Source organism: Mya arenaria, chromosome 11, assembly GCF_026914265.1.
Source record: "Mya arenaria isolate MELC-2E11 chromosome 11, ASM2691426v1".
Taxonomy (NCBI): domain Eukaryota; kingdom Metazoa; phylum Mollusca; class Bivalvia; order Myida; family Myidae; genus Mya; species Mya arenaria.
The window spans coordinates 64,363,997-64,385,036 of NC_069132.1; the positions used below are offsets into that span (position 1 = coordinate 64,363,997).

The window sequence follows — 21,040 nt, forward strand, 5'->3', positions numbered from 1 at the left end:
TTTTCGTTTGCAGTATGTTTTATGTGTTTATGTTCTTCTTTGATTTTTTGTCGAGGGTACTATTTTGTCAAGGAAAATGGCTTATTGTAATAATTGTAAACCGATTCGAGAGAATACCAGCATATTGGTCAATCATTAAAAATACGGTGTGTTTCTTAAATTATTTTTAAAATCCAGTCGATAACGCCACAGGGCGAAAATTTTCTTTTATCAACATTTGCACTGATTAAAACTATGATTTTAAAACTGTATGTGTAAATTTTAACATTGATGTAATCATCGATGCATCTAGCGCCCCGCCCGATGTGCCATCTCAGTGAAATAGGATCCTCATCTACTAGTTATAACCCTGCGTTCGTAGCCAAATAATTACTTATTTTCCATATATATTCCATTTGTTAGGCTTCATATTAAGCCCATTCTAATGCTGATAAGACAATTCTTAAGCATTGCCCTTCCAAAGACCTGTCGGGAATCTTGCTTAAATAAATTGTATCTAGTTTACCATTATGATATATAGAGCAAATAATTAACGGATTGTATTCATTAAACTGTTGAAAGCAACATTTTGTTAAGATTATACAGAGTCTTTAGTTTTCGTTTAAAGTTAACACGTTTGACCTGTGAGGTCCCGTACTCCTGGTGAAAATCTGTCGAGGAGAGGAAGCACGTATAAAGTCCCTCTCTTTGAGGAACACTGTGATATGAATGTAATGGTTATGGAAATAGTTCTTTGGATACTAAAAGATTATGGGTACTAATTTTGCAACCACCTTGCCCCATATACAGACCCTTTGAGCGTTGAAGCTAACATAACATAATAATGATATATGTTAGTGTTTCTGTAAATCACTGAAATAATAAGGTTAACTAAACTCATGATTAATTGTCCTTGTCTTGATGAAGTAATCATTTTAAATGCATACTAATTCTAGTCTTCAGGGAACCAAATATATCTCTCGGTATGAAAACTAGTTGAAGTGTTTAAAAATGTAACAGAGAAAATAACATGTTTAGATAATGCATGATTAAAACTCTAGAATGACCAAAAATGCGAATTAAATGGAGAACCAAAGCAAATTAAACATAAGTTAGCGAATATGGCTTTTATGATTAGGTCCGTTACGTGGGTTTCATATTTCTGTTGTGCATCGTCGACAAAGTTGCCGTGTACTTTTAACGGCGCAGCTGTCTCTCACCCATGATTGCTAATATATATGCTGATGCCCACTAATTGGCGGAGGGGACATAGAACGATGGCAAAAGACGACTTCAGCCACCGTTTTCACTTGAACTTATGTTTTAGCAGGTTTCCATTGACCTTCTTAATATACATCAGCTTCCGCAAATATCGTTCATCTTACAATCCTGATATCCGGCCGATCTTAGAGTTACAACCAACCGGCATGTTTCATCGGAGACCGACGCCCTTTACACGGCGACTATCCAGTTACTGAATGGCAAGGTAATTGGATATCTATCGTTGGTAAAGTTAGCGAAAGTTTAACACAAAATTCACTGTCAATTTCTCCTTATGACTGTGTGACCACATACGATGTCGGAAAGTCACCAAATGACTACTTCAGTTATCGTTAACTAAATAAGAACCTAATAAGTATACCAGTTAATTGGCTGCCGTGGTTTCGTTTATCTTACATATCTTTTTAATAATCTAGTGATGTTTTATCCCTTATTTATCTTAATATTATCATCCCTGTTACTGGTTGAATCCTTCTCAGGAAGGAATGTGCAAGCCAAACAGTCCTTACATTAAGAATATCCTGAGAAACAATCTTTTTTCGTATTAATCTAACACTATGAAAATGGTCAAAGTGGAACTAACTGCTTTATCAATATTATTTTGAAATCTACCTCGCTAAATTAGTATTTATATCACTATTCCATTTTTTTTTAAAAACATGAATGTTTTCATTGTTTCATATAAGCATTGTAAACAAACTGTACATATTATGTCATACAATGTCCTGAAGGTGAGGTCTTGGACACGTAATGTTGTCACCAGATTCATGGCAGTCTGGTAGGACTTGACAATTCTCTGTCGGTAGTCTGTATTTTGCCTAAAAACACACGAACGGAATGCTAAGTTGGTATTCTACAGTACTTGAGCACATGTCCCCGCACTATGGTCGCCGGTATGAGGGTATATTACATGTTGTAAAAGTACATGGCTAATGAATATGTCATCCAGCTTATGTCACCGATATGGAGTTGTATGGTTAGTTATCATACTACAGTACTTAAGGAGGTGTTCCCATCTCTTTCCAACGGTATGGAGGTATGTTGTCAGTAATCCACCTACATTCCTTTATAGTATGTCTCTGAACTATACAGGCTCAAACCAAAAATAATAATGAAACTCAGTTTTCCATGCCTCTGACATAATCCGAATATAACAATGACAATCATTTCTCCAGGCCTCAGATTCAAATCAAATACAGCAAAGAAACTCAGTTCAACAGGGCTCATACTCAATCCAAATATATCGGTGAAATGCAGTTCTCTATGCCTCAGACTCAAACTTAATATAACAATGAAACTAACTTCAACAGGCCTCAGACTCAAACTAAAAATAGCAATGAAACTCAGTCTTTAGGGCCTCATACTCAGACCAAATATAACATTGAAACTAAGTTCTCCCGGACTCAGACTCAGACCAAATATAACAATGAGACTAAGTTCTCCTGGACTCAGACTCAGACGAAATATAACACTGACAGTCAGACCCCCAGGCCTCAGACTCAAACCAAACTCAACATAGTCGCTCAGTTCTACCGGACTCAGACTTAGACAAAATATAACACTAAACCTCAGTTCTCCATGCGTCAGACTCAGACAAAATATAACAATGAAACATAGTTCCCCCGTACTCAGACTCAAACCAAATAAAACATTGACACTCAGTTCTCCAGGCCTCAGATCACACCAAATATAACATTGACACTTCTCGGACTCAGACAAACTCTTAAGGCCTAAAATTCCGACTTCAGGCCTAAGACACTGAAACTAACAATAAAACTCATTTTTCCGGCCCAATACTCGGACTTAAACACACTCAGTTCTTCAGGCCTAAGACCTTATTTGATAATAAGATGAAGCTCATACCCTTAGACCTAAAACTCAGACTCAATATACCAATGAAATAGTAAAACCATAATAACCATAAGTGATAGTATCCGTCAGGAATGGAAAATAAATACTACCTATTGTTGCTGCCTGCCGCTGTTGTTGGTTTAAATCTAAAAATAAAACACAATAGCAACAGGGCGTGAATCACAAAATAACCATTAGTGGTAGTTTCCATCAGGGTTGGTAAAATACTAACACCTGTGAGCATGAATCTTATTCTAACCATAGGAGGCAGTATCGGTTAAGGATCGTGAAAAATACTACCACCTGTGAGCATGAATCTCATCTTAACTAAAAGAGGCAGTATGGTCAGGGATGGTTAAAAATACTTTCACATATGGCATTACATGGTCTCATCCTTACCATAGCTGGTAGTATCGGTCAGGGATGGTGAAAAACACAACCACCTATGAAAGAACACGAATAGTCAAGAATGCAACAAGTTTCAACAATGGGATCACTGGACAGATCTGGAAAGATCGAACGTAAACAACAGCAAAAGTTCCATAAATTTGTTTTATTAATCAGTTATTCAGCGGCTCGTGCGTGCGTGGTGGCTTAAGTGAATACACATTCGCAAACAAAACAAAAACTAAGGTAATTGTATTTATTTTTGCTTTACCAAACTATAAAATCAGCAGCCCCCATGCCGATTAAACGGTAAATAGTATAGCAAAAACAAACAATAACTATAACATAAACGACAAACGACAAACTGCAAGAGATTCACAAGCGGAAACTAATGGTCGTCTGTTTTTCTCAGTTGGTTAAAGAATATAATTCAACAAATATTTTAGCCAGAGTGATTGAACTACCTCCACTCTACGTAATTATGTGTTTTTTTTTTCTTTAGAGCATGGTTGTACACATGGCAGGCGCGTAACCAGGCATACGCACGAAAGGTGAAAATATGAACGTTTCAGATATACATTCAAAACTGAAGGCTAAGGGGTGATAAGGATACGAGAAATTTGCCCGACTATATCAGTTGCTTGAGTCTATATTTTTCCTCATTCTTCTGCAGTAATAATGTTTTGAAATTATTTAATGTGTCTCTACGCTTTCTTTTGCTTGAACAATGAATAATACACCATGACTAGTTTGTCTCCCTTTGACGGTAGGAATTTTATCGCTGTAATTGTACTGCTATCCGAATGATGTTTACGAAGCGTTAATTTTGAAAATGGCAACGCCATCGAATCCACCATACGGTGACACTTTTGGCGTGACAATTGACGACAGTCAAAACTATAAACTGTTGACCGCGACTCGGTACGATTCTCAAGTATACGTCCCCATTTAAGCTAGTATCTACCTTAATGGGATTCGTATGAAGCAATGTTTTCCAAATACATGTATACATGATACTCAGTTGCACATTGACTTTCGAATCACTATTTGTGCATTATTATAGGGTTAATACACCTTTTTTTAGGTCGTTACCATCCATAAAGGCCCGCAAAACGGTTTACAGCCCGAGTGCGTAGCACGAGGGATGTAAACTATTTTAAGGGCCTTTGCAAATGGTAACGACCGAAAAATGGTGTATTATCGCTAATATTGCAGAAAATACACACCATGAGGAACGTTTGTGTTTAAAAAGGCAGTTAAATGTCACGAAAACGCAAAAACAGTTAGTTCAAAATAACCTCTATAACGGGTGCTTGTATGACGTCATGAGCGATGTCATTGAATTTTTTTGACATTAAGCTCGATTCAGGGCGCAACATAACTCGGCAGCTGCATTTTGTTTCGACGCCATTTTTTGCAGTGCTCATTCGTTTGGATATGGTTGTGTTTTTCGAAAATTGTCTGGATTACTGGGTTTATTTACACACAATACCTATTGGGTAATCAATTAATTACCGATACAGTCCCACTTTAACAATTATTTGTTTTGATAACTAATTTAAGTCTGAAAATTTTGTAAACATGTTCTTGATAAAATGTACACAGCATCTTCATCATCAGAGAAAAAAAATATTCGAAATTTCTTTGTTCATTGCATACGACGTAATGAAACGATGTCCATATAAGTCGTATGTTCTGAATAAAATCGATAAAAATAACTAAAGTTCGGAGAAGTTAGTCGTTTTAGACATAATTTAGTGCTTTTAATGGAAACAAATAGTCAAAACAACTGCAGAAAGAAATATCTAGTAAACACATCAGCATGCCAGGAAAAGACAACTCAGCAGAAAATATGTAAGTTATATGTGGTTTATTTCATGTTTTGATATTTGTATGCAGCTATATATGCTGAAATATGTTTTTGTGCAATAGTTTTCATCGTTGACCCACTTTCGGTCAGAAACCAGGTCGCTCAGCCTCCATTGTTATGATGCGGGCCCTGATAGCGCATGTGTAAAACAAAAAAAACGGGCATTAACGGCACGTGAATTTACTGAATAATGCACGTTTCTACCGATAACGCCCGCGTTTTTGCGTTTTAATACACCACAATAACGGACCGAAAAAACACATGCAATTTAATGTATAATGAAGTTTGTTTTCTTTGGAACGGCGAACATTGTTATGAAACTTTTGGTTAAAGTTAGCAGCTTATGAGACTTCAATATTTCATTCGATTAAAATTAATTGTGTTAGTTTGCTTAACGTGTTTATAAACATGTAAGTGGTTATGACAGACAACATGTCATAATGACGGCAGGTAATCGCACCTTTTGCCACTGAATTTTCTTGGGGGAGGCCCAAACTCTCACCAACCCCGCACCACAGCGGTTCCGCTCGTGTCGCAGCAAAGCTGCTCATACATGGCGTACACTTCAAAAGCGTCCCTGCATGGGTTCGTATCATATCTTCAATATTTTTAAGTCATAGCCAAAATTAAAGATTTAAAAAAGTGAATACAATGCCGATTGAAAGCCTAAACAAACAGGGAAATACATGTTAACATGTTATTTGATAGCCTACTTAAGACAATTATTTAAAAGGTTAACAATAGGGCTTAGCAATCATGCATACATTGTGAGACAATGGTATACCAATCTCTGTACAATATTCTTCAACCTTTCATGTCAAATAAACTCCTTCTCAACACGTTAATAAAGACTTTCTACAATAAATGCTTTATATTTGAAGCCTAACATTATGCCACTGACAAAAAAAACCGTTAATACTGTAAATTTTAAAACCAAAATGTAATTTTTGTGACAGTGTCTCTGTAAGTACAGTCTTCAGAAGAAAGTTGACGACTAAATGGCTTGAAAGATGCAAGTGGACATGGAATTAATACGAAACTGCGCTTTTTAAATTTGACTGTGAGACATTAATTTTCATTGATTTCGGGGGTAGGGCAAATCGCGATTTTAAGTTCACAACGTTAAATGTGTTCCTTCAATTTTGTAAGTATAAGTATGAGCACGTATATTCACTTAACACATTCAAAATCGTATGAAAAGTACAGCAAAAAGCAAAATCCATGAATTTAACTATCAACAAAAATGTACATTTTCACAAAATCATTAAGTGAAAGACCAAGTGAAAATAAATAATGAATGATGTATTCACAGCGGTTGACTTTCACCAAAATAAATGTTCAATCTTTTTCCAGCTATGCCTTAAATGTTCAACAATATATATATATATATATATATATATATATATATATATATATATATATATATATATATATATATATATATATATATATAAAATCTGTGTATATGTATATACATATATGTTGCCAGTATGAAATTATTATAATTTAGATGATAACCTAAACTTCCAGCCAATGAAATAACATATCGGCCTAGTTATACGTTCAGCGGTAATTAGAAAAATACGTGAGCATAAATAAAATTAAAATTTTATGATATACTAGTTCATATCATATTCATTTGATGTTGCATTTCAATTTTTTATAAAGAAAACTCGCATTTGTTGATATTTTGGAGATCAAAGATATCAACTTTCGAATTACCCGCCACAGTTCGTAGCCGTTCGTAGCCAGCTTCGGAATCGATCATTTGCATAATACATGAATGAAGCGCCCGTATGTAAACAACCGATACTGGCGATAGCGACTTTCATTCAGCTACCAACATGATCAAAAGTAATGTTTCTACCAGTTACTCTTGAGGTTAGAGCGTTATTTTATTTTACTTCTAACCGACTTTTTAATGAGGTAATGAACGAACTTGCATTTTATTGTTCATATTTTCTAAATTCTACCATAAATGAAAAGGCATGGCTACAGTAACTGAAGTGGGTGGGGTAAAATTAAGTTAATATTCAATCGTGCCTAATTGCGCGGGCGCATCGGCGCCCGGCGCATATATTGATTGTTTTAGAAGTGTCCCTGGTGCAATGGGCTTGCGCATGCGGCGTTTTCATTGTTTTGATCGCGCATGCGCCGTTTCTTACCGTCCGCTCTCGGATAATTCCGAAGCAGTTCGCCATTAGACTGGTTCCTGTTCGATTTTGCAATAGATGATTGGTAATCTTCTAATATGTGAAGCTTTGAAAATATAAGGCAAATTAAAACCAGAGATTTTTTTAAATAACTCTTTTAGAGAAAAAAATATCATAAATGCACAGATATTTTTACATAAAAGAATAAACCACGAATGCGCAGAATGTCTCTTACAATAATCTTAGAAAATCGGTGAACCAGTCTATTATCTGATTACCCGGTTATGACACGTACGGGTCAGATGCAAGCGTCCAGTATACTAGGGATATGGAGGTCAACACGCTGGCGGTTGGGGAAAGGTATTTTCATTTTCTTTTTACGAAGTGAAATGAAAAACTATTGTTATTTCATATTTATCATTTTAAAAGTAGGTTTCGTGTCTTTCGATTTAAACAGTAGCACGTTTTTTTTTGCGGTATTCCTACTTTCACTTTGGACAACATTTGAAGGCTTTTCCAAATTGCGTCATTAAAACCAGGAATGATAGCCGTCCAATGAAAACGCTTCTTGCATTTCAGATATAGGCGTGTGTGCGGTCAAGGTCGAAATTGCGAGAGGGTGATTCGAAGTGAAATACCGCAACAAAAACGTTCGATTTGGACATCAACGCGTGTAACTGAATGAGTCACAATGGTAGGGATGATATTTCAAGCCCTTCTTTGTAATGCATGCCCAAAGTTTCCATGTCAGTCTGTATGTAACGAGTTTAAGGTGATTTGTTCGTAGTCAATAAATTTTTGCATCGTTTTCATTATGCACCAGTTATTATTTTAGACTAATGCATCAGTCAATTAAAACCACGCCCCCCTCCCCCGGTCAGGGGAATAGCGAGGACACTGACCATAGGTCCAGCCAATCTTGGCTAAAATCACGTCCTGCGGGGATGAACAGATGGTTTAATCTCGCTAAATGCCCCCGCACCCCAGGGGCCCTAGGTAAGGCCAATTCCCTGCTATATTAAAGTCAGACATAGCCATCCCATTCACCCAGCAATGCAGGGCCACCTGAAAGTTAAAAACATGGTCCATTTCCCCGGCTATCCCCGGTATACCCAAGGACCTTGGGGGTCGTGGTTACAATTGACTGGTGCATTAGTTTAAAATAATAAACATGTTTTTCGGGATTCTGTCTCAATAAAATGTATATTTATCATCCTACATTCCAGTTTCTACCACAAGAGTTGTAAATATTGAACAGAAAGGGCTTCATTTTCAAGATGAAAACTGCAAAAAATGGCCACCAACAATAATGGGCCAGGACTGAGGAGTTCCAAGAAATGAGTATTCTTCAGCCCACAAATATCAGTGCTGCCCCACTGCCCAAAACCAGGTTTGTTCTCTTTCTTAGTTTCCTGTTAACTTTATGGTTTCAGAACAATAGCCAGCATTCATATTAAAAATGAAATCCCAAACCTTCTGCATTTTGTGTTGTTATGTAACACAACTAAAGCTAGGCAAATATTTTGCTAAGTTTTTAACTGCAACTATAAATAGCATTGCTTTTGGTATTAACATTCAACCTTTAATAAAAGAAAAACATATGGATGTTTCAATGCATTTCAATAAATAATTGAATGTATTTACAATTATTCACAATTTCATATAATGTTTAAAACTCTACAAGCTTACATTATTTCACAATATAATCTTTGTTTAGACATCATTTTGATATTTATTTTGCACAAAAAACATGACCTATGAACAAACCTTCCTAAAAATTAATAACAATTTTTCACTTTTTCTAACAAAATTGCTTAACTCAATAGCTGAATAAAGGAATGAAATCATTACTTGTATATAAATACTTAATCTTAATTATTATTCTGCAATTCATGCATCAATGTTTGATTTGTATAACCTGATTCAGAATTTACATCAAATTGCAAATTACCTGTCAATTCACATTTCGAATAAAGCTTATGAAATCAACCTTGAAACCTAACAAATTCACCTCAGTTTAATGTTTAGAGTTATTTCATTTCTCATGTTTCATGTTATTAGGTCTTCAGTGCTACATTCACTTATCATGATATCATAACAAATTCCTCATATCTTTTTAGAGTGTGGCAACAAGTAAATGGACCTTGACAAATGTCTTCTATGTTAGAGCCAGTCCCTTACACAAGTGGCCTACTATTGCACAGCTGAGGTTGTTATCAAATGCAGCAGTAGGTATGAAATGCGGAAACTGTTCCAACTTGATCTTCAACAGTTGAGTTACTCCTCATCACAATACCTGAACTGAAAACAATCGGTGACGATCCTGCACTTCACTTCTACCTCACAGTGCTCTTCCCTATAAACGGTAGAGGAAAGTTTGAAAATGAAAACCTTGTCATTGCAAGTGTGAAAGGACCAATTGATTCATAACGAAACAACCTGCCTCAATGCTTTAGCTGACACTGCATCAAGTCAACACAAGGCAATTTGTTTTTCTTGCAACCTGACCTGTATGTTGAATCTGATCAAAATTGTACACAACCACTGGTCAAGAATATAGAAATACAAGTTGTATGATCAGTAACCTAAAATATTCTTGAATATTTGAACATAATAAAAGAGTATTTGTTAAAGTTATACATATTGTGTGTAGTGTAGGTAAGATCAATGTCAAGGTTATTTTGGCTAAAAACAAGGAAAATGAGTCTTGATTCATAACATCGATGAAATAGCAAGCTTTAAGTATTTTCGATAAAGTGATACATATATTTTGTGGTGATGTCATAACCTTGTTTCACTGTTTTTGAAGAGAAAACACATGTTATAAATATATTATCACATTTGTGTTTTTTTAGCTCGACTATTTTAAGAATAAGGTGGGCTATACTATTCGCTCTGGTGTCGGTGTCCGGTTCAAGTTTTAGGGCAAGTTGGGATTTTCACTTATAAGTCCAATACCCTTCATTCAATTGACTTGATACCTAACACAGTTGTTCAGGGCCATCATATAATGGGAATAGATAATTCCTTTATACAAGTTATGGCCCCTGATTGACTTAGGTTAAAGGTTTAGGGCTGGTTAAAGTTTTAGAACAAGTTGGGATTTTCACTAATAAGACCAATACCCTTCATTCAATTGACTTAATACTTTACACAGTTGTTCAGTGCCATCACATAATTAGGTAAGATAACTCCATATCATATTTTATTCACATAATGGCCCCTGATTAACTATGGAACTTAGATTAAAATTTTAGGGCAGGTTGATATATTTATTGATAACTTCTATACCCTTCATTCATATTATCCTTAATACAAGTTATGGCCCCTGATTGACTTAGGTTAAAGTTTTAGGGCAAGTTAAAGTTTTAGGGCAAGTTGGGATTTTAATAAAAAAAACTTCCATAACTTCATTCAATGCACTTAATACTTCGCAGAATTATTGACGACCATCTTACACTAAGGAACATAACTTCATGTTAACCCTAAATACAAATTATTGCCCTTGAATGTTTTTTTTCCTTTTTAACTCTTTTTTTAATTTCTTTTGAAAGGCACATTTTTATATTCCTAACCACATTTTCATAAAGGGAAAACAAGATATTTGAATGACCTGTGTCATTGTTCGGGCGGGCTGGTGTTAGAGCAGCGTCAAAGTCACCTTATGTATCGAATAATTTTAGCTAGGTTTGACATAAAGAGACCAAACTTGGTATATGCAAAGAGTTTATGGAGACCTTTTATGGGAATGCATTTGAGGCTCCTATGATCAAGGTCAAGGTTACTATTAATAGAAAAAGGGTTGGTTTTGAATAACTTAAGTAAAGGTCTTCTAATTGGTACCAAATTTGGTATATAGGAAGAGTTTATAGAGACCTTTCCTGAGATTGTGTTTTTTGTCCCCGAGAGTTATGGTTTAGGTCAAGGTCAAAATAGAAATATGGTAAGTACTGAATTACTCAAGTAAGGGTTGACATAGTGTGACCAAACTTGGTATATAGGACAAGTATATGCAGAGCTTTAATGGATGCTTTTTGGTCCCCTAGGGTCGTTGTCACTGTTACTAAAAATAGATTACTGTTTCAGTTAAGGCTTACATACTGTGACCAAACTTGATATATGTAGGAAGAGTTTATAGCACGGACACGAGTATGTGTACTCTGACATTTAAATATCTCGTGTGACTTTGATCTTTGAGTTATGAACCCTGGTCAATGTCACTGCTCATCGTCTCAATGAGGACAACATTTGTACCAAGCAATATGGTAATCCATCAATGCATAAGTAAGTTATAGCACGGACTTGAAATGTTACAGCCAGACGGACAGACAGACTGATGAAGTGTTTCTGTAATCCCCTCCCCACTCCGTCGCGGGGGATTTGAAATTTGATATTTATAAAATAGTGTACTTCCATTTTTGCCATTGTTGTGTTTTACCATTCTGTCAATATGTTAAGTGACAGTTGTGTCAATATCTTACAGTAACAATATATGACTTTACAGAATCGTTACATTATTTAATAACCCTTATCATAATGATTACTTATCTTCCTATTGTTTTCTTTAATGTTCTGCAATTTCAATAATTATTAACAAAACATGTTCCTAAAATCAGAGACATTTGACAGTATTATAAGACTTCTCATTCAAGGTTTTGTCTACCTGAACACTGATGTTTGTATAATGCTCTGTAGATATCACTATGCTTTTGCTAAGTTTAATTCCCATTAATGTTTAAATTATTTTTTCATATGTACATATATTTAACAATGTTCTGTTTTTCAACATCTCACTTAAACAGTTACAAAATGTTAATTTACAAGAAATACTTGTATTTATATCACTATGTCATTTTGCCATGTCACCCTTCTTTACTACCTGTTAAGCTTAAAGCTGCACTCTCACAGATTTACCATTTGTACAACTTTTTTTATTGTTTGTCTTGGAAAGCGCAAATTTTGTGTTAACAAATGATTTAAGATTACTGACAAAAGATCAAATCACAGATTTTCATATTTCCATTTGAGAATTAATGTCTTTTGGCTTAAGCTGTTACTAACAGTTTAAGAAAATTGCATTAAACATCAATTTTTGAACTTAAGTATAAAAATCTGCAATCTTATTTTGTCAGCAGTCTTATATAACTGGTGTCAATGGATTTTCGCAAAATATGGCTAGTTCTTAGTAAAAAAAATTGAAAATGTTGTCAAAACGTTCAATCTGTGAGAGTGCAGCTTTAACTCTGATGAATATATCATTCAATGTCTCTTTTATAGGCACTGACTCTCCATTTACAAACATTAGAATTCATAATGCTTAAAAAAGTATGCCTGTTTCAACTTCTCAACTTACCCTGCTTTTTTTTGCATGACTTAACCATTCTATTGTGTGTTGTTGTTTTTCATTTTCGTGATTTATGACTTTTCAAACTTTAAAAAATAATGGCCTTTTGGCTATCAACCATATCAGCAATGCTTATACTGATAATATAAAACTCCAGGCATATCATTTATAGTTTTGGGTTTGACAACTTTCAACTTTTAAGTTAGTAAATCATTTAACAAATATACCTATTTTCAACCCAAATCATTCCAACATAACAACTGAAACTGAGTCTTTTTAAGCCCCCCCCCCATGTAAAAGATATTTATCACCCTATAAATAGTTTCATTCAAGTACTGTGCATTTGCATACTAGGTACATATTACTAGGTTTTCATGCATTTTCATTTATATCCTTTTTTTTATACCTGTTCTATTTCATTGCTTATGAAATAGTGGCAGCATGTATTTTAGTATTGTATTAATTTGTCTGTGCGCATTCTTATTCCAAGTACTGGTCATAATGTATATGACGCACTTTACAAAATATATATACCGGTAAAATGTCATATTGCTCATGTTCTTTCTTGTTTGTACATATGTTCACATTTCAATAATACTCAATGCAGTATTTATTCATATATTTCAATGTCATACTTTAAAGAATCGAGAAGTTTTACAGGCAAAATAACATTAACACATTTCCACCAAACTTTGTACAAATGCTTCACTTTTCATGTATTAAAACATATTCCTCACTTCATTTCATTGTAACCTATAATTTTCAACACTTTCTTCATAAATCTTTTGTGTCATTATATTTCCATACACATTCAGTGATCAACTTCCTAGTCATACCACTATCAACCTGCATCACATTCTGCTCATCATTCTTATATCTTATGCCTTAAAAGTGCATAATGCATGATGATTACATAATGTTTATTACGTATAAGTGTCAGTATATGCTAAACTTGTTTCCTTTGTTTAAAACCTCCTGCATGCCTATAAATCATCTACGCCACAGTAACTTCATTTCACTGACATCTACAATCAATGTTAGTCCTTGCTTTATTCACTTCGTTCTGACCCTACATATAGACTTGCATAACCAATAGTTGGCCCGCGCTAACATCCAATTGCTGCATCTTGCAGCAACTTTTGTACTTGTTTATCATAGATATCGTACAGTATTATGTTTGGAGCAACGCATACTTGTAAGTAAACGTGCATTTGATTTCTGGACCATTAATTCATGATTGATTGACTTATTTCTATTGTAAAAAAGATGAAACTAAAAGTAAATCACGTAGTGATCTGCATGGGTGTCAGGTAGTCATTCTAAAATGCCGTCCAGGCTTTTTTTTAATGATGGTTAGCCTGGACGTCATTCATAATAAAATTCGTAAACATGTTCAAAATGCCGATCAGAATTTGGTCGCAAATTTATTGAAATTATTCCAATTTAGTCTATTAAAACAAAAAAAGAACACTTTACCTGTTAAAACTAATCCTTTTTACATCAAATGCACTATATATTATAAATAATCACGTTTGAATTGTTAAAACAACATACATTTTCAAACACCATCAAAATTCACCAAACACCATTGTTTTTGTTAACGAATGTAGCCGAGAATATCCAAATGCATTTTCTTTTCTCTGCTTAAGGTTACACATGACTATTAGTTACTTTAGTACAGCTTAGTACAAGCTGTAGTGTCATTGGCAGTAGTTTTGTTAAGGCAACATATTGTAAACCTGTAAATTATTCAAAATAAATTAAGAATGAAGTGTTTACAAACATTTATTACTTTTGTTAGCATATTGGAACAAGGACATTTAGTTTTTGCAAAATGAATCAAATAGCAGTATCATTAAGTTTGTGGAATGTTATGCAAAGTATGGGAAAAATTTTCATTTGCATGCATGGCATTTTTTTCAGTTCGTATCATTATTTTCTATTCTTGTAATTTACCCCTCATTTGCGCTCACTTGGATGTCTTTGAACTTTTGTATGCTTAATATTCCTTTGTTTGGTTTCTTTAAAGCATCCAGATTCTGACACACAACAAAAAAACTTTTTTAAGTACTACTTGTCACAAACTTGTGGTAAGAGCAACCTCAGGTACCAACTGGTGATTGTACGAGCTCTCTCCTCCCTACCTTTTTCCTACCAGTAGGCGAGTAAGTTTTCTGGTGTTCCCCCAGTGAACGACCATTTGTATGTATGTTGACAAAAACCTGCCATGACGGTTTGAAATTCTGCAATTATTTGGAGGTTTTTGATTGCCATCTTTTGACATAAAAAACATTTCTACATTTCTTTCCCCTTTCCCACACGCACCTAGCCTCCCGTCTAAAAACGACCATACATTATAAATACTATATGTGTGCTTTTACTTTGTATGACAGAAAATAGAATACTGGGTAAAATTACCGGTTTGCCTTTATAAGCTTTGTTAAATTTTATAGCGTCTCTTTGAACCGCTGGCGCGTTCATGTCACAAACAGGGCATATGACCTTCTATAAGATGACATTTTAAATGTAAAGTCGGCGAAGATTGCACAAGTGTCCCATAACAACCCGAGGCATATTCTATAAGAGCATGAAGGCCAATTCTCACACAGAGTCCCGGCTTTGTCATATTTTAACCCCTTAAACACATAAGCGTTACTTCTGTTTACCAATATAGTTCTTTAAAAAAACACACAACAATTCTTACTCTAGTTGTATTCCTATAAGCTTTAAGCTTGACGATAAAACGCACTCTAGTCGGGAAAAAAGCAAACAACAATGTTCTGTAATTATGTTTTTCTATCAATTCCTTTAAAAATAGTAATTTCCTGAAGATTCCCTTTAGTTGAGTTTTGTATAGGTTTTCTGATGTGAGGAATAAGGTATTTGTTAATATAAATATCATCATGAAACATCTGTTCTAGCGAAACTATATATATACACATAATAAATTGATAAGTCAGCAAAATCTCTGATAAATGTAAACTTGGATTGTCGTGTTGAAGTCAAATTTTGATTAATAGGTTACACAATAAAACATTTTGATTCACTTAGTGTAACAATGCCGTTGATATGTACATGTTTTTTTTAATATTTAGTCTTATTTTAAATACATGTGTATAATAGTATGCATTGTCCACATTGCCCATAGAATAGTTTGTAAATACATCTTGAATCCTGTATGTGACGATAAATGTTTTTCAAATTCATTAAGTACAAAAGTGTGGTAACTGATAATGATAGTGTTAGGGGAAGGTAATCCATACTAAAAATACTACTTCAGATTGAAACCTTAAAGTATAGTTGTGTGTAACCTTTTTTTCTTTTTGGCAGTAAGAAAGCTCCTGTCAACTGAAATCAGGTATTTAAATTACTTTTTTGAAGAAATAGCTTGTGAATTTGCAAAATGGATATGGTTATTGATAAGAATTAATGTATTTATTGGCAGTCTTAAGCAACAGAATACAAATGAAGACCATTTCATTTCATAGACAGTTTTTACATGTTTACGAATTTTGTTATGAATGACGTTCCAGGCTAACCATCATTAAAAAAAAGAAGCCTGGACGGCATTTTAGAATGACTAGGGTGTCAGGTAGATAATTTACTGTACAGTATAGATAAAATTCTTATTTTTGTATTTTCAGTCACCTCCAAGCATTCCCTTATTATTTTTGTATTTTCAGTCACCTCCAAGCATTCCCTTATCCCAAATTGATATTAAAAGAGAATGTTGATGAGCCTGATCCGTCGATTCAAATACCATAACATGTAGCCAACCCCCAAAAAAACAACAGCGTAAGTTTATAACACGTACATCATCTTAGAAATCCATCTTAAATGTGTATTTGAATGTACTTGAATGATGCAGAGAATTAAGAATCCAAAACTAGATCACTCTATAATTTGACACTTCACATTATAAGTGAAACCACAAGTTGATCAAGTAATAATTAATATGTTTGGGGGGGGGGGGGGGGGAGTACACAGTTATGTTTGGTGGGTACTCCTTTTCATATTGTTTTTTATATTGTATATTTTAAAGCTGAATTCTCACTAATTGACCGTTTTGACTTCTTATATATCATTTGTCTTTAATTGCCATTATACTTCCCAAATGTTCTTCAAGTTTCCAAAACATGTCAGTATTTGCAATTGAAATGTGAAAATGTAAGAATTATGCAACAGTCAATTGTAACTACGCCCCCCAATCCCCCCAGGTCCGGCGAAATGGGCCGTGTTTTACCTCCAATGTGAACCTGGGTGAATGCGGTGGTTTTGTCTAGTGCTTAAATAGCGGGGAATGAGCCTTACCTTTGATCCGCATGGGTGCAGTTGCATTTGGTGGGATTTTACCAGCAGTTCAGGGATATGTTCTGGACCTAAAGTCAAAGTCCCTGCTTTCCGCACCGGTGGGGTGGGGGGGCATGGTTACAACTAACTGGTTTGTTGTTTTGGAATAAATGTAAACAAGTTGATCAATAATGAGACTCAGCTTCAGGGCTTTTTCTATAGTACCCACAGCTCCGACTATCAGACCCATTCCCAAAGCAAAATATACAATATTTTTTCCCAATCTTCAGAAAAAAATCCTAGTCAAACAAAGGCAAAAAAAACAAACGTTTTTATGGAAGTCTTTTTACCTGTACTGGCTCATTCAGCATCCTAATTAACCAATGTGTTATGTAATCTAAAGTTTTGGAAATATATGAAATCAGAAATTATTGATATTCATCACATTCAGAGATCGATCAGTATGAAATATTTTGTTTACCTGATTTATTGCTAAAGATATTTATACCCCAAGTATTGATATTTCAGGCATTTAAGGTCTTTTGAACGGGAAAATAAACTTATTTATAAAAAAATTCTCTATTCGCAGGAGACTGAAAGTCTTGTTTTTTTAACTGTAAAATTTCCCTATTTAGGAATATTCGCGACTCAAAATTCCCAAAATGTCTAGTGCCTTTTGCCAAACAAAGCGCTACGCTATTTTAAAGGTACAATTTTACTTGTAATATTATTTATTATCTTTAGAAACAAGTGAGCAAGCTGACAAAGCTGCAACTTCAGGGAGCAATTATAAGGGTCATCAAGATGGAGCCAGGATTCATGATGCTCGTATTAGAGGTGCTGGACCAGAGTCTGAGGAAGGGAGTAGAACTCCAAGCTGGTTTGAGTGTGCTTCAACTGCCGGGACATTTCAATGCAGAGTTAAAAAGTTTGTTGTCGCCGGGAGGCCAGTCTTTCTCAAACTGCTGTAAGAACCTTATAGAAACTAAAATTCAGTATAGATCTAAGACATGAGTGTACCTAAATGTTAAATGAAGTTGATATTTATGAACAATATTATAACATTTCATGTGAATTTAAAAGCTGGTTTTACATTATTTAATACTGCTAATGAGTTCTTGAAAATTTGTACTGAAAAATGGATACTTGACAACTCATTTGCATGTTTGTACTTCATAGGAAGTCTAGTGTTGTATTTTTCTAAAAAATATGGTTTTAAACATCTTAACATGCATGTAGCTCACACACAGGCAGACCAAGTTGAATTGTTGGCATGTATGAAATATGGGCAGTGTTATTTTATAAACGTTTAAAAGCTATTTTATATGCTGGCAAAGTTTGTATCTACTAAGTTATTAAAAGCACTCCTGTTTAGGTGAGTGCTGAGAACTTTCTTGAACATTCGTACTGAAGTAAGTATGACTTAATAGTAGCACATCACTGGATATTTCTTATTTTTAATCTTAGTACCTGTGAATTATGCTACTGACTTTTGATAAACCTTCCCTCTTTCAGGACTCTGACCTCCTTGTTTTGAATGAAGAAGTTCTAACCCTTGCCCATTTGATGAGGCAGGATTTCTTGTGTTCATTGATGAGGAGGACCAGGTGCAACCCAACCGCTACTAGGCGACTTATATTGTGTTCTGACACAGAGTTATTTTTGGGATGGTGACAAGAGGGCTATTCCCTTATGTTGTGTGGAGAGTCCAGGAAACCTTCCCAATTCCCTAAGAACAATACACTGGCCTTGTGCAAAGGAGGGTTCAGTAGATGAACACAATTTTTGCAGACGGATCGTATCTGTTCTCTTGATTTTCTTAAATATTAAAATATGATATAAACAATATCAGGTCATTTTTGTATACTTTTGTAAATGACTTGTTATTTTATAAATACTGATTTGTACTGTCTTTGGTTGCTAAACTGTCATTAAGTAATTATCTCGTTTCAATTTGAAAGCCAGAAAACCTGCATGTTATGTATACTCATGTTATTGTTTATATTTATGCCCCCTCCGAGGAAGAGGGGTATATTGCATTGCACACGTTGGTCGGACGATTCGCAGCTTTGTTGGTAGACCAAAGCTTGTCTAAGTGATAACTCAACAACTGAAGGACAGATGGTTATCAAACTTGACATGAATGTTGGGCCTGACCAGTAGATAACCCTATTGATTTAAGGGGTCATCAGGTCCAAGTTCAAGATCACAGTGACCTTTAATGGTATAAAGTTGTTAAAGCTTGTCCGAGAAATAACTAAAAAATACCTGAACGTACGGTATGGTTATCAAATTTGACATGGAGGCTGGGCCTGATTAGTAGATGACCCCTATTGATTTTAGGAGTCATTGGGCCAATGGTAACAGTCACAGTGACCTTTAAGTTGAAAAGGTTAACAAAGATTCTCTGAGTGATATCACAACAATGTCTGGCCCTATGATCATCAAACTTGACATTGAGGCTGGGTATGACCATAACTGATTTAAGGAGTCATTGGCCCTAAGTGACGAAAGTGCGTTAAGACTGAACGAGTGATAAATCAACAATGCCTGCACCCATGGCTCTCAAACATGATAAGGGAATTTGGCTTTACCAGTAGATGGTTCATTTTGATTTCAGGGGTAATCAGGTCAAAGGTGAAGGTTACAGTGACCTTGAAAGCATATTCGTGTGATTACTTGACAATGCCTGCACCCATGGTTCTCAAACTTGCCATCTAGGTTGGGGGTGACCAGTTGATGATCTTATAGATCTTGAAGTCAGAGGTCAACCTATATGCATGATTAAGTATTTTGTCATATTTACTTATTTCCTGCTGCTGAAAGGATATATTTTTATCTGCAAATATCAGTCATCATCTGAACATGATTTAGAACTTTACTTACTATCCTCACACTTTGAACGGTCATAATCTTAAAACTGCCGCAAAGGCATCTAATGTCAATGACAAGACAGCTGTCATTTCAGTCTTTGCATATTTAATTCAATTTGCGGAATAAGCCTGACAACTTGGCGCTCCTCAAGGGGAGGGGGTTCATATGTTTGACAAACATCTCTTGTTTTTCTGTTTAAAAGCGCTTTCAAATGACACTCAAGCAATATGTCTGTTTGAATCCAAATTTCACATTTTATCTTTAAAATGTGTCATACCTTTCTCAACCTTGTTTAGAAATAATAAAATGGACCTAAAGCAGGCTCAATTTTGATACAGCCCATTTCTTAAGTAGAACAAAGATTAATGATAAAAACCACTTTCCCACAAAGAAGTAAATAACTGAAATAAAACCATAAAGATCCCACAGTTTGTTGACTTCTTCTTGATTTAAAAACTCAGATCTTATATATCCGATAACTTGTGTAAGCAAAATAGTAAACAAGAGGGCCAAATGGCACTGAATCGCTCACCTGTCATATATTGCACATTCTTCCATTATATACAAATATTAAAAACCTAAGCCAATGAACACAGGGCGTGGCCAATTTTGACCCCAGGGCTAAAGTTTGAACAATGTTAATAGTGGTCCAATAAACAATGCTTCATACCAAATATCTAAGGCCTTCGCCTTTTGGTTTCGGAGAAGAAGATTTTTTTAAGTTTTCATCATATACATATATATAAGGAAACCCATGACCGCCCGGGTGGGGCCATTTTTTGACCCCAGGGCCAAAGATTGAACAATATTGGTACAAGTCAACTAGATGATATATCATGCCAAATATCTAAGCTCTTGTCACTACTTGATTTTACGTGTGTATCTATATATGTATATTTGTTATTAATTGTTGTATGTGGCCCATATTGAAAATTGGTATGTGCACTAAATATGTTATCCAGTTTAAATTAAGACGTTACTTGTCTTTGTGAGTTCGGAGAAGATTTTTTA

General features: G+C 34.9%; 2 long non-coding RNA genes across 4 annotated transcripts; both read left to right on the forward strand.

Annotated features, from left to right (window-relative positions):
* Positions 1 to 7,967: 7,967 nt before the first annotated feature.
* On the forward strand, positions 7,968 to 11,979 carry LOC128209924 (uncharacterized). The gene is made up of 3 exons (XR_008257081.1): positions 7,968 to 8,215; positions 8,748 to 8,911; positions 9,642 to 11,979. It is a non-coding gene; the product is annotated as an uncharacterized LOC128209924 (long non-coding RNA).
* A 1,951-nt stretch (positions 11,980 to 13,930) lies between these two features.
* LOC128209923 (uncharacterized) lies at positions 13,931 to 20,350 on the forward strand. Of its 3 annotated transcripts, none has more exons than XR_008257079.1 (4): positions 13,931 to 14,060; positions 16,549 to 16,660; positions 17,900 to 18,122; positions 18,671 to 20,350. It is a non-coding gene; the product is annotated as an uncharacterized LOC128209923 (long non-coding RNA). The 3 variants fall into 3 exon arrangements; XR_008257078.1 differs by lacking the exon at positions 13,931 to 14,060 and adding an exon at positions 15,983 to 16,223; XR_008257080.1 differs by lacking the exon at positions 13,931 to 14,060 and adding an exon at positions 16,435 to 16,457.
* The last annotated feature ends 690 nt before the right edge of the window (positions 20,351 to 21,040 follow it).